This window comes from Ursus arctos, unplaced genomic scaffold (genome assembly GCF_023065955.2).
Source record: "Ursus arctos isolate Adak ecotype North America unplaced genomic scaffold, UrsArc2.0 scaffold_21, whole genome shotgun sequence".
Taxonomy (NCBI): domain Eukaryota; kingdom Metazoa; phylum Chordata; class Mammalia; order Carnivora; family Ursidae; genus Ursus; species Ursus arctos.
Window position 1 is genome coordinate 41,542,275 of NW_026622886.1, and position 13,173 is coordinate 41,555,447.

The following is a 13,173-nucleotide window of genomic DNA, read 5'->3' on the forward strand; positions in this document are numbered from 1 at the left end:
CTCATTCACTGATGGGAACACTGACACTCAGAACAGTTATGTGGCTTGCTCAAGATCACAGGGCTATTAAATGGCAGGTTTGACTCTGGACCCAGGTCCCCTGACACCAGGCCTGGCATTTTGTATTCATGCTGAATAAACATGGTGATCCCGGGGTTACCATAGTAGAACAATGTAATACAGTTGTGATGCTAACCACCCCAAGGAGATTCCCCAGGTTAAGGGCAGAATTCCTGACAAGGCTGCCCTCACTTCAGATGTCAGCTGCAAATTTGGGGGTCCCCAGGCCACTACAAATTCAGAGTATCTTCCAACTGCCTCAGGTTTGATAATTCACTAGAACAACCCACAGAAAACAGGAAAGCATGGTGCTTACAGTTACATTTTTATTATAAAGGATACAAATCAGAACTAGCCAAGTGAAAAGACATACAGGGCAAGGTCTGGAAGGGTCTTGGACACAGGACTTTCATGTGTTTTCCCTTTGGAATCTGGACACATTGCCCTCCAGACACATTAATGTGGCCACCTACCAGGAAGCTCATCAGAGCCTTGGCTCAAAGTCCCAACCCTCTAATCACATGGTTGGTCTTTCTAGCACCGCCAGCCCCCCCCCCCCTGCAGTCGTCCTGGGGCCCACTGGAGCTGCTTCATTAACATAAACTCTCCTGTGGTCTGAGGACCTACTGTGAAGAACAAAGACATTCCTGTCTCTCAATTCCGAATTTAGAAATTCAGTCCCAGCAACCTGGGACAGAGACCAGACACATTCTTTATTATACAACAGACAGAAATTCAAGAATAATTTGGCATATGAATCTTACCAAACTATAGCCTGCCCAGAGATAAGAAAGAAGCAGCTAACTGAGATGAGAACATCCCGACTCCGAGGGGGATAGCCACAATCAAAGCTGAAGTTCATCTCTTTGTTAGAGGGGCATAAAGTCATGGTAAATGAAAGCGTGTTTAGCTCATCTCTTTCGTCCAGGCCTCTTCTGGAAGCCAGGGCATTGAAGATGGATTTAAATTGCTCAGGATGAAGTTGATGTCACCCACTCCTTGGCTCGAGGGCTTTGGCAATTCCCCTTTCATTACCTCATAGGCGAAGGAAGAGCTTTGCTAATGAAGTTCTTTCTGGTGTCTCCTGGGCAGAGGGTAAATCTCATAACAAATATGTGTTCAGTTGCTTACTGTGTTTCCTCTATCAACTTCCATGATCCCTGTAGGATTTTTCAAGTTTAAACAAGCATTCATCTTGTGTTTAATATCTAGTTAGAACAAAAAACTACATAAACTTGTGTTGAAAAAGAAGAAACACATTATAAATTTTACACACTGAAAGCTACTAAGATGTTTTCCCTACTGTTCTTCTACACTGACAATAAAACTTTATTACAAATTACGAAAAGAAGAAGAAAAACATTAGATCGGGTGAAGAAACATTGTTTGGTGTAGGAGGAACTTGGTAATTTGTCACTTGCAATTTTTACTATAAAAATGTCTCGAAGTATGTCTTTTAAATACGTTCAAGCGTGTATCAGTGAACATGTTTTTTTTGGTATCTGCCACTTGCAGGGCACTGTGTGAGGTGCTGGTCCCCAAACATGACCAGGACTCTATTGCCCCTTTCAGGTCTCCTGCTAGATGATTACGATACATTGTACATGGAGTTACTGTGGTTCTTTCTTCTGTATCGTGCAAGTGGAGAAGAGGAGAGCTGAAAGGCCCCCAGGGAGTAGAGATGCAAAGGTCAGAGAAAGTTTCCTGGAGGAGGTAGTGCCTGAACTAAGTATGAAAGGATGAATAAGAGCTTTGCCTGGCAGAGTGGCCGCTGCTAAGTGGTGTGGAAAGCAAGAGCAAAGACCTGGAGGTGAGACGGAGCTGCAATAGAGAAACAAGAACAATTCTGTGAAATAGAGAGTGAGCTGTGCGAAATGACCTGGAAAGGTGAGAAGTGATCACATCGTATGCCACAGTAAGCAGATCTTGAAGATCTTTTTAGACGAGGAGCCCTAGGACAAGAAAGCACCATTCAGAACAAAGTGGTCTTATGCAAGAAGGCAAGCTCAACGAGGATGTGTTCGTTCACTTTGGGACAAGGAGTAATGCCACTGAGAAAGGCTGGTGGGGTTAGGAATGGAGAAAGAAGACATCCGTTGAAGGCACCAAGGTCTGCAAAGGAGCAAACTGCCATAAGGAGGAAAAAAAAAAGTCCAAGGAATATTATATGACTCTGCTAAGGTTTAGGTCTGGGCTATTGTTGAATACTGTGCAGAATAGAAGTTGCTTAGTGACACGTTTAGATCCCTGACACTATTCAAATATTTCCAGCTTTAAGAAGGGAAGCCGATTTCACTTCAATGAATGTACACTGCCACACTGTATATGAGATATCCATCCACTGAAATGTGCAATCTAAGAGGTCAGAGATGTCACTTTCTTCATTTCATCGCATTATGGTGTCCTCAGAGCCTATGACGGTGGCTGGTACATAGTAGGGCCCCAATTAATTTTTGTTGAATGAACCGAATATGCAGAGACTAAGATGTATACTCTGATGAAACAGCATAGAGGAAGAAGTAAATAACAGAAATTATTTGTTTAATATGATAAGTGAATTTTAAAATCAACAAAATGCTAAGCAGAGCTAAGCTATCCTAAGACTAGAGTTATGTTTGGGGAAAATGTCAGCAGTCATTTCCATATAACATAAGACAGAATTTATTTTTAGTTTAATTACACACAGTGATCTCATCTTTTGCTGTAGATCTCTCTGGAGAATTCACATGTTGATGATCCCGAACCCTTGGACGGCTCCTCTGGGAAGAGCTACTATCTCGGTCATGCTTTTAGATTGGCAAAGTGGTACCCACCTCCGTTTGTATCGACTACCCAAGAGAAGGGTTAGGTCGGATCACCAAAAGTTAATTTGCTTTGGAAACTTACGCTCAGCCAGCAAGTCCAGTGTCCAGAAGGAAAATTCGACTAAAGGCTAAAAGATGCCACATGTAGGAGGAAGGATTATTAATAAAAATGAAAGTCGCTGCCTTTTAGAATATCACCCCTTGCAAGGCTCACTGCCCCTAAACCACATGGATAATCTATGAGTCTTTCTGTCCTTCTGAGTTTTGCCCCTTGAGTTAATGTCTTGGATATTATTTCTTTAGTATATATAATCTTTATTCTTCTGTTCAATTGACTAAGAGATCTAATTGAATGTCCAACTAAGGGACCTATTTGCTTAAGTCTCAGAACCTGCTATATAGGGGTCCTCAATAAATACTTGCTTGAGTATCCCTCCCCCCACTTTTTATTTATTTATTTTTTTAAGAGAGGGAGGGAGAAAGGGAGAGAGGGATAGAGAGAGAAATGGTTGTGGGGGGAGAGGGAGAGAGAGAATGTTAAGCAGGCTCCGTGCCCAGAGCAGAGCCTGATGTGGGGCTCCATCTCACAACCCTGAGATCATGACCTGAGACAAAATCAAGAGTCCGACACTTAATGGACTGAGCCACCCAGGTGTCTCTGAGTGTATCCCTTTAAAAGTTAAAATATTTAAGCAGTTGCTGGATGATTCTGATGATTCATTTCCAGGGTGGGAATTAATTCTTAGAGTGGAAGAGTTTCCAATTTGGTACCTTTCTCAAATGACTAATGAAGTAAAAACAATTAAGTACCAGTAGATGCTTAGAATGATGGGGTGAATGTCTGCTAGTTTGTGCTTTTTTTGCTCCTGGGTGGATAGAATCCTCATGAGGCTCTCTTTGGGGTTGTAGATTTTAACTGAGACACACAATACTCCTAGTTCTTGGCTTCCACTTTACCAAATTTGCTTATGGCTAAGAGCCTTTATGTTTTCACCTAGTCTTGCTGGGTTGTAGTTCAAAAGAATAGCTTTTTGATGCTTCCAGAGTGTAAGATATGAAAGGAAATATTAAATGACTTTTCCTTACTTATAAGAATACATATATTTTCTTCTCCAGTAATCTTCATGTTCAATGGGTATGATAATGTCTAGCTAGCAAACCGTACAAATTCACTGCTTTATTTAGTTGTAAGAAACCTTCAGAATTTGGCATATAATCTATAGTTGATATTGGGGTCATGTAACAATGTAACAAAATACTAAAAAGAGAAGTCCGAAAATTCCATGATGATTTGGCAGAATTAAGGAAGAAATTTAAGGATACAGTGTTAGACAACTCATGGAGCCTTTCTTCACTGGTATTTTATCTCATATTCTCCTGTTTCTCATTTCTGGGATTGAATTCTCTCCTCATTCCTCTTGTGCCCCTTTATTTTAAAAAGGATGTGCATAATGGCTATGCTCATAGTTTTCTAACCCCGAGATAGTCTTCCCAAGTTCAAAAAAGGAAATTATGACAATTACTTTTACTTACAGATTTAAATAGAGCTTGCAGATTTTAACATCTCTCCTAAAATATTAAAATCGATGACTATTCCCTATTTCTCCCCTGGATTTCACTGTCAATCTTCCTCCACAATAAGCCCTGGTTTTCGTCATCATTCTGCTCATTGATTCATCACCTGCCAGAGTGATATTCTTTGTTATCCTTCTGAAAATTTCAAGGACATCAGGAAACTCCTAATCATGCAATATTCATTCTTTTTTCTTGATGAAATCATTGACGTTGATGGTCACCCCCTGCAGTATTTCACCGTTCCCTCCTCCTCAAGTCATCTCTGTGACGTGACATAGTTATTGTTTAGCACTTGGACTGCTCCTTCTTTCTCTCTCTTACTCCAGTCCTTTAATTTAGCAACTTTTAAGGGTTCCTGACCCCTTGCTTTGTCCTTTTGTTCTATTTCCGGTTAAGAGACTTTAATTCCGGGGGCGCCTGGGTGGCGCAGTTGTTGGGCGTCTGCCTTCGGCTCAGGGCGTGATCCCAGCATTCTGGGATCGAGCCCCACATCAGGCTCCTCCTCTGGAAGCCTGCTTCTTCCTCTCCCACTCCCCCTGCTTGTGTTCCCTCTCTCGCTGGCTGTCTCTGTCAAATAAATAAATAAAATATTAAAAAAAAAAAAAAAGAGAGAGACTTTAATTCTGTTCCCTCCACTTTCAATGTCCATTTGAAGGCAATGAATTCAGGAAGCAACAGGGCAGAACATAGTGTAGGGGGGTGGGGGAGGAATGCATTGCAGTTTAGGAGACCTTTTACCCTGTGCGTGCTGGTGGATGTGGTTTTTCCTCTACTTCTAAACTCTATCATTTGACAGAACTGGGAGAAGATTCCACCTAGGTCCACTAGGGCTACTCTGAATTAGCCAAGACTTTTAGAGCCAGAATAGATCTGGCACATTCCTCTTCCCTTTGCTTTACACTTGAGATTAGACCTGCTCTCTGGCAGACAGTGAGAAGTGCCAAGAGCTCTCTGAGTTACCTATTTGGTCAATACAGTATCTGGATAGAACTCCCCTCCTTCTAGGCTGAAAGCATAGGGACCCCTAAGTTCATAGCCCACAACGTAGCAGTGCAGATTAAAGGAAAGAAGTATCAAGCTGATCAGAGAATATAATTTATTATAGGAATCAGTATACTATTTTGAATAGCTTAGGCATCCTACATTGACTACAAGGAGGCAGAAACTCAATGAAAGGCCTAAAGCTCAGAGGACATAATGCTTTGAGGTGAAAAAGAGAACCTGGATGACATGAGCAAAAGATGACAAGGAGAAAAAACGAATGATATGGCAGAATTAAAATTTGCATTGGAGTGTTTAAGGAATAGAATTGACATAAGGGAAAACATAGCCAGTCACAAGCAGGGTACCTTTACAATTGTCTTCTAGAGCACAGAGAAAAAGTGCACTGAGATGAGAAAGGCAGGTGACTGAAGGCAAGGACTGGGTTCGGAGGTCCACCCTATGCTAGGATCTGGGAATACTAATGTGAATAAAACAGGTTTCCTCTCCTCAGTGTCCTCACAAGCAAGTCGGGTAAGTAGACCTAGGGGGGGCTTCCTGAAAAATGTACAGTTTGAGTTGTTCTTAGAATGGGTAGTACTTGAGCAGGCAGATGTGAGGGAGGAAAGGGATCTAGGAGAGTGGCAGCTTGGGCAGAGCTAGAGAGGTGGGAGAGTGCAGGGTATTCATTTATTATTAAACAATATCTTTCAAACATCATGAACCCCCAATTGTGGTAGCGAGCAATGACCGAGACAGAAAAGGTCTGTTCTTCTGTGGAGTTTATATTCAAGAGGGAGGAAATGAAACAATGTTCAAGGGAACAAATATATAAATAAGATCATTTCATCTTGTGATATAGCCTATGAAGGAACCAAATGAGATGGTAAGGTAGAGCTTAACTGGTGGTGGGAGAACCAGTTTAGGTAGGGTGGCTAGGGAAAGCCTCTTCTCTGGAATGGTAACATTGGAGCTGAGACAGGAATGCTGGGATGAAACCAACCATACAGAGAGTTGGAAGAGCCTTCTAGAGGAAAGACATAGCAAATGCAAAGGCACTGAGGCTAGGCATGTTCAGGAAATGACCCACAGCCTCATGAATTTGATTAGAGCTGTAGCTCTAATTAAACTTGAAATTCGGGTTGTTCTTATTTTCATTCAAGGATTGGCAGAAGCATTTGGAAAGAGTACTGGTCTTGAGAGTTAGAATGACTTTGATTCTGTTCTCAGCTCTGCCAATAGCTATCTTCAGAACTTTGGGCAAGTTATTTAACCTGTCTTGGCCTCAGTTCTCTGATCTGTGATAGGAGGGTAATGGTCAGTGGCAGTATGCTTGCATTTGGGTAAACATACCATCTACCCCTGGAGATACACAGTGGTGTGTCGGTAAGGTCAACCCAAAGCCACAGTATAGACACTGGGCAACTTTCTGGGCTATTAATTTCACAAGGGTTTGGTGGAAATTATATATAAATGATATTATGGGCTAGAACACAAAATTTCCTTGTATTTTTCAGATTAAAAAGTCAAATGTCAAGGGTACTTCATGCTTTTCATAGGCCACTTTATTTCTATACTCATGATAACGCTTCCATCATGAATTTCAGTGGAAAGGTTTGAGAAACATGAATCTAGACACTGAAGTTTTTCAGCTACAATTCTGTGATCCACTATCCTTTTAAAAGTTCTTCATTCTTGGGTTATTTATTGTTAACCTCTTTTCCTCTATGACTGAATGAGTAACCCAATGTAGATTGTTTCCTATTGCTTTTAAGGGAACTCCTTTCAATTCAGAGAAAGAACTTTATTTTTTTTAATTATTTTTTTATTTTAAAAAATCTTTTATTTAGTTGTTTACAGAGAGAGAGACAGCCAGCGAGAGAGGGAACACAAGCGGGGGGAGTGGGAGAGGAAGAAGCAGGCTCCCAGCAGAGCACAGGGCCCAATGCGGGGCTCCATCCCAGGACCCTGGGATCACACCCTGAGCTGAAGGCAGACGCTTAACGAGTACACCACCCAGGTGGCTGGAGGGTATTAAATATCACGTTTGTAGGGAGGGAAAAGCACCTTATAAATTATTTGTTGTAAATATTGTTTTTGCTTCACAACTATTTCACAGATGCCTCACTTCCCAACTGGGTCTCAGAAGAAATATGCTGTCCTTATGATCAGAATTTATATTTGAAAATAGAACGTATTCAGAAGCATGTTTTCTTCTCTCCTGGTTTGGGGTTCAACCAATAGCTTCCAGAGGATCGTATCAGATTATATTTAATTCTAAGTAACAGATAACCCCGCTTAAGCTGGCAGAAGCAGTAAGCAGAGATATTATCACACATAACCAGCAGCCAGAAGCTGGGTAGCCCCCATTCCCATTTTTCTAGGATCTCAGCTCTGCTCTCTTCCATGTGTCCACCTTTTTTCTCAAGCTGGCTTCTACCACGGTCACAAGATAATCACCAATTCTGGCAGCTGTTGTCCCTAATCGTAGTGAAAGAAAGGGCATGTTCTCTAGCCGTGGTCTGAAAATTCTTTCCTCTAGTCTGATTGGTTAACTTCGGTCATGTGCTCACCCCTGAGCCATCAATACGAAGCCTAATGACGTGAGCATGGGAATTGTAGGCTGCCTGGACTCAGCCTTGGATCTGGGGGTAGGATCTATTTCCCTTGAGAACTGTGGCTGCCCTGAGAGGGGAAAACCCTGACCTAAGTCATGGCTCCATTAGGAAAGAGGAAGGAGGAGGTTAGATAGTGGGTGACGATCACTCCTATAAGTAGGAGTCTATAGAAATGACTAAAGATCTTTTAGTAGGGAGTTCTATTTCTTCTTTACTGGTGGCAGCCAAATTTTAAGGAGCATCAGTTTCCTTCTTGTGAACAGAAAAAGAGAGGGACTGAAATGTTTCATTTAGAAAATATTTACTGGGTTCAGGGGCGCCTGGGTGGCACAGCGGTTAAGCGTCTGCCTTCGGCTCAGGGCGTGATCCCGGCGTTATGGGATCGAGCCCCGCTTCGGGCTCTTCTGCTATGAGCCTGCTTCTTCCTCTCCCACTCCCCCTGTTTGTGTTCCCTCTCTCGCTGGCTGTCTCTATAGAAAATATTTACTGGGTTCATACTGTGTTTCAAGAACTGAAATCCATGAGGTAACCACATAAACGCTTAATGATAGTGACAGGAATGGCCAAGAGCACAGGGACATGGCTTATTGATCTTACTCGCCTTTAATCAGTATCTGCTCAGTGTTAAGCTCTCCGGGGGTGGGAACTTTCCTACTGCTTTGCTCCCCGTGTATCTCCAGCCCCTAACATATTGCTTGACACACGCTGAGCATGCCACGCATAGTTATTGAAATAATGTTTATCGGAGCCAAAATCATTAATGATTTCTGAAAGGATAGTTGAATAATAGAGCATGTACAACAGAAGCTCAGTCACACGCTTGAATGGGTGGAAGGTTCTGTAAGGTAAGAAGTCTGAGGAGGTAAATTGATACTTCCTCACTTGGAGGGTGTTAGCGTGTAACGAAGGACTTCGGATGCCGGGAAAGCTCTGAGACCTGGGCATATCGGAACAAGTTGGGTGATGTCTGTGTGGAAGGAAGCTTTTTACTTGACAGGACTATGTGGCACAGCACCTCACGCATAGTACATATTCAATAAATAATGAAAGAACGGTGAGCTTTCTAATCAGACTTGGGAAAATATTATGATTAGATTAAATCGTTCGTATGCAACTGTGCCTTCCTGCATTTATTTTTTTCTTTGCTTTTAGTGGTGTGATTTGTGGTCATATTAGCTTTGTTATTTTAATGGAGTGCTATATTTCTAATGGGAAAATGGAGCTTAGTGCCATGTGCTTTGACTCACGGGTCCACATCCAACAAAAGTCTGACTATTTGGAGCACAGGCGCGTAGATTTTGCACCTAACCAGCCTGCCTTCTTAGTGTCTGACAGCAAATAACCTCCAGGCCTACCAACCAAGGACGCACATTGAAGCCTAAAATTGTAAAGAAGAGTTTGATGACATATTTGGAAAGGACTGGAAAGACCATCTAATCCAGCTGTCCCATTTTGTAGGTGGAAAACCTGAGCTCAGCCAAGCAGGGTGATGGCCTGCTATTTCAGTGCCGGGTCCGTGGTAGAGGCAGAAATCGAACTCGGGCTTTTCAGCTGAACTGCACTAGTGTGACCACGGGAGGAGCTAAGGGATAATTGAGAGCAGCAGGCTTATTTTAAAAGTTTGATTTTCAGCAGTAGCTGGCTTCGAGCGATGGGGGCCTTGCAAGTCCTGAATAGACCTTTCTTTTGCTAATGGGCCATTTGGAAGAGGAGAAAAAAATTACAGTAGCAGTCTCCTTAGGTGGTGGGGAACATTATTACATGTAAAAGACTGCAGTTATTATCAGAGGAACTGGTAACATTGACTGTAAAACACTGAGAAATTTCAACAAAAACTCCTCAGTGACTCTTTCTGAAGAATTGCGAGGTAATGACTTTGCTAACATTGAGAAAGGAGCCCTTCCTTTGAGAATGCTGTTTTCCTTGCCTGTGTTTGAGGAGAGTCTGTCAATACGCGTCTTCTCGTTATTCCTGTATTAACATGTCTAATCAGCCTAGTCTGTTAATTTATCATAATTCATACTTTCGTGCTCTTTTCTCTTTATCGTTCGGAAAATTTCTTGTAAACAGGTTTGACCGTAATGTGTGTGGTTTTTAGGGTATCTTCCGGGTTTAGAAGTCCCTGATGTTCTGTATTTTCCTCCATCTGACTTCGGACAAATGAAAACAGTGTATGTTCATTCATTCTTCTATATAATGTAAGAGGAATAGTGTACTATGCTTCTCATACTCGAGAATGTATTTTTATTTCATTTTGTCTTTTTTTTTAAAAGATTTTATTTATTTATTTATTTGAGAGGGAGAGAGAGAGAGAACAAGCGAGAGCACCAAAAGCAGGGGGAGGGAGAAGCAGACTCCCCGCTGAGCAGGGATCCTGGCTTGGGAGCGGGGCTGGATTCCAGGACCCTGGGATCATGACCTGAGCCACAGGCAGCCGCTTAACCGACTGAGCCATCCAGGCGCTCCTCTTTTGGTGTTTTTCCACAGACTTTTTATGCTCCGGTTATCACTGCTGGCCTGACTCACGGAAGGTTTGGGTAGTTTGCGTGCTGCTTGGCCGTCTGCACTAACCCGTCTCATTAGTGCTTCTGCACTCCGTTTCACTTGTGGACATCAGTGTGTATGTAGAGGTCTTTACTTAGCTATTAAAAAAAAAAATCTCTGACTTGGATATTTAAGAATTCTTTTGGGGGTGCCTGGGTGGCACAGCGGTTAAGTGTCTGCCTTCGGCTCAGGGCGTGATCCCGGCGTTGTGGGATCGAGCCCCACATCGGGCTCCTCCGCTAGGAGTCTGCTTCTTCCTCTCCCACTCCCCCTGCTTGTGTTCCCTCTCTCGCTGGCTGTCTCTATCTCTGTCGAATAAATAAGTAAAATCTTTGAAAAAAAGAAAAAGAGTTCTTTTGGCATTGTTTCTTGAACTCGTCTTACAGTCCTGTGGACTTATTTACTTATTTCCTCTTCCTATAAATCTCATCTGCCCCAAATCTGCCCCAAATCTCAACTGCCCAAAATCTATTAGAAAAGCAAGAATCTCATCATTTCTTTTAAAGTGAAATGTCACTTAATAGTATATATTTTTTTTTATATTTCGAATGAAAATATTTCTTATCTTGCTGTATTAATTTTTATCTGTTTACTCTTAGGAGCTAAGCATCTGTTTTGTGATACCTCTCAGTGTTCCGTCAATTAGTCAGTCCAATACAAGATCACTGTTCAAATCAGCCAAATTCATTTCCATACCAAGTTTTTTGTTTTGTTTTGTTGTGTGTGTGTGTGTGTGTGTGTGTGTTGCCCAGAGAAGACAAAAGGAATTCAGAGAATGTGATCCTCTTTCTCTGCTGATATTCAGAGTTCTGAATATGTTATCTCTACCTGCAACATGGACTCAATTTATTTTTCAGGGATTTTCACTAGATTTTAAATGGAATTTGTTTACTGTATAGTGCATTCAGCAAAAATATGTGTCTGCTGTGTGTCAGGCTCTTTGCACTGTGGTGACTGTGACAGATATGGGGTAGACTTAATTACAGTATGAACTAGCGTTGTTTTTCAGTGTCTTCTATGTTCTAGGCATTGTGTTAAAGTATGTTAAACATTTATCTCCTTTAATCAACTTTTCAAAAGCTCATAAGGTTGCAGATACAATAATTATTCCCATTTTCTAAAAGATGAGGAATTGAAACTTAGGGTCAGGGATCTGTCCAACATTTCTCAGCAAGTGGCTGAGATTCCAAAGAGGTCTTTCTGAATCCAGATTTGAGCTTTTAAACTGTAAGGACTCATAGAAATACAAGGAGATATGAGGATTTGATAGAGGGAGCAGTGATGGCCCTTACCTGATGATTTCTACTTTTTTTTCTTGAAGTAAAATGTGATATCTGCTGAGTATTGACTTGGGTTAGGGAGAGGATAGGGGTTCATGGAGAGCCGGGGAGACTTGGAGGAACTCTCAATAAGTAGGAGGGTGAGGTGATGGTGGACAGTGAGCTGGAGTGGCAGGCATTCCCCAGGAATCAGCTGGAGCTGTGGCCCATGAATTAGTGGTGCGATCAATGCGGCAAATAATGTGCAGTGTTGCAAGGCACATTTTTAAGAAGGCAGTCAAACAACCTAATAATTATTTGTATCAATTAAGATTCGTTTCAGCGGCTAGTAATAGAAACTTGAAATTCTAGGCATTTAAGATACAGGTTCATTTTTCTTTCATGCAAAATAAATCTTAAGGTAGGTAGTCAAGGGCTTGTATGATATCTATACAGTCACCAGTGGCTCAGCTGTTTCTTTTTGCTCCACTCTTCCTAGGCCAGGCTTTCCATCTCATCTTCACAAGATAACTGCTGGAGTTCCAGCCATTGTGCCCATATTCCAGATGGGAGGAAGGGCAGAGGCTGTCAGCTGAGTCAGCTCCTTTGTAGCATTCTCTGAGAAGCCTGTCAATGACATCTGCTCGAATCTTTAGATACTCTTAAATACAGAGGAGTTTGGAAATTACAGTGTTTTTTTTTGTTTGTTTGGGTTTTTTTTGGCTTTTGTGTGTGGTTTTTTGTTTGTTTGTTTGTTTTAAACCCAGGCACATAGCTGCCTATACAATATAGGGACCTGCTTTTAAAGAACAAATAAAACTGGATATTGAATAGACAGCTGCAGTCTCTGCAACACCTTTCTGTACCCAAAGGTTCTGTTGTACCCTTAATGTTTAGACATTTTAGATGAAAATTAGACATCAAATGAGTACGCTGTGGAATTCTGTCACAAGGTTAGAATATAAATAGCCACCATTGTTTTATACGTTAAGACGACTTAAGAACATGGAAGTTATGATTTTAAAGAGTGGGGGGAAAGGCAAAAAAAAAGACACTTCCTCTTTTTTCCCCCCAGGGCAAGCCTTGCATCATGTAAATTGTTTTGGGGTTGCTTATGTGTTCTAGAGGCAGGAAGCTGGATATATTAAAAAAGTGTTTACTGCTGATTATTCTGTGTATTTATTAATTGGTTTTTTTCATTCTTTCCCAAAGAGATTTCACAGTTGTTGATTCTTCTTATAAACAGTTGGTTTCTAAATGAAATATAAATCAGCTACATCCTTTATAAAACGATAAAGTAGAGGAAACACTTTTGAAACAAACATGATCTGT

The 13,173-nt window shown here is 41.6% G+C and overlaps 1 protein-coding gene across 1 annotated transcript in view; it reads left to right on the plus strand.

Annotated features, from left to right (window-relative positions):
• Positions 1-13,173, plus strand: part of GRIP1 (glutamate receptor interacting protein 1) — a 648,222-nt gene that overhangs the window by 134,497 nt on the left and 500,552 nt on the right. The gene's annotated exons all lie outside the window — the stretch shown is intronic.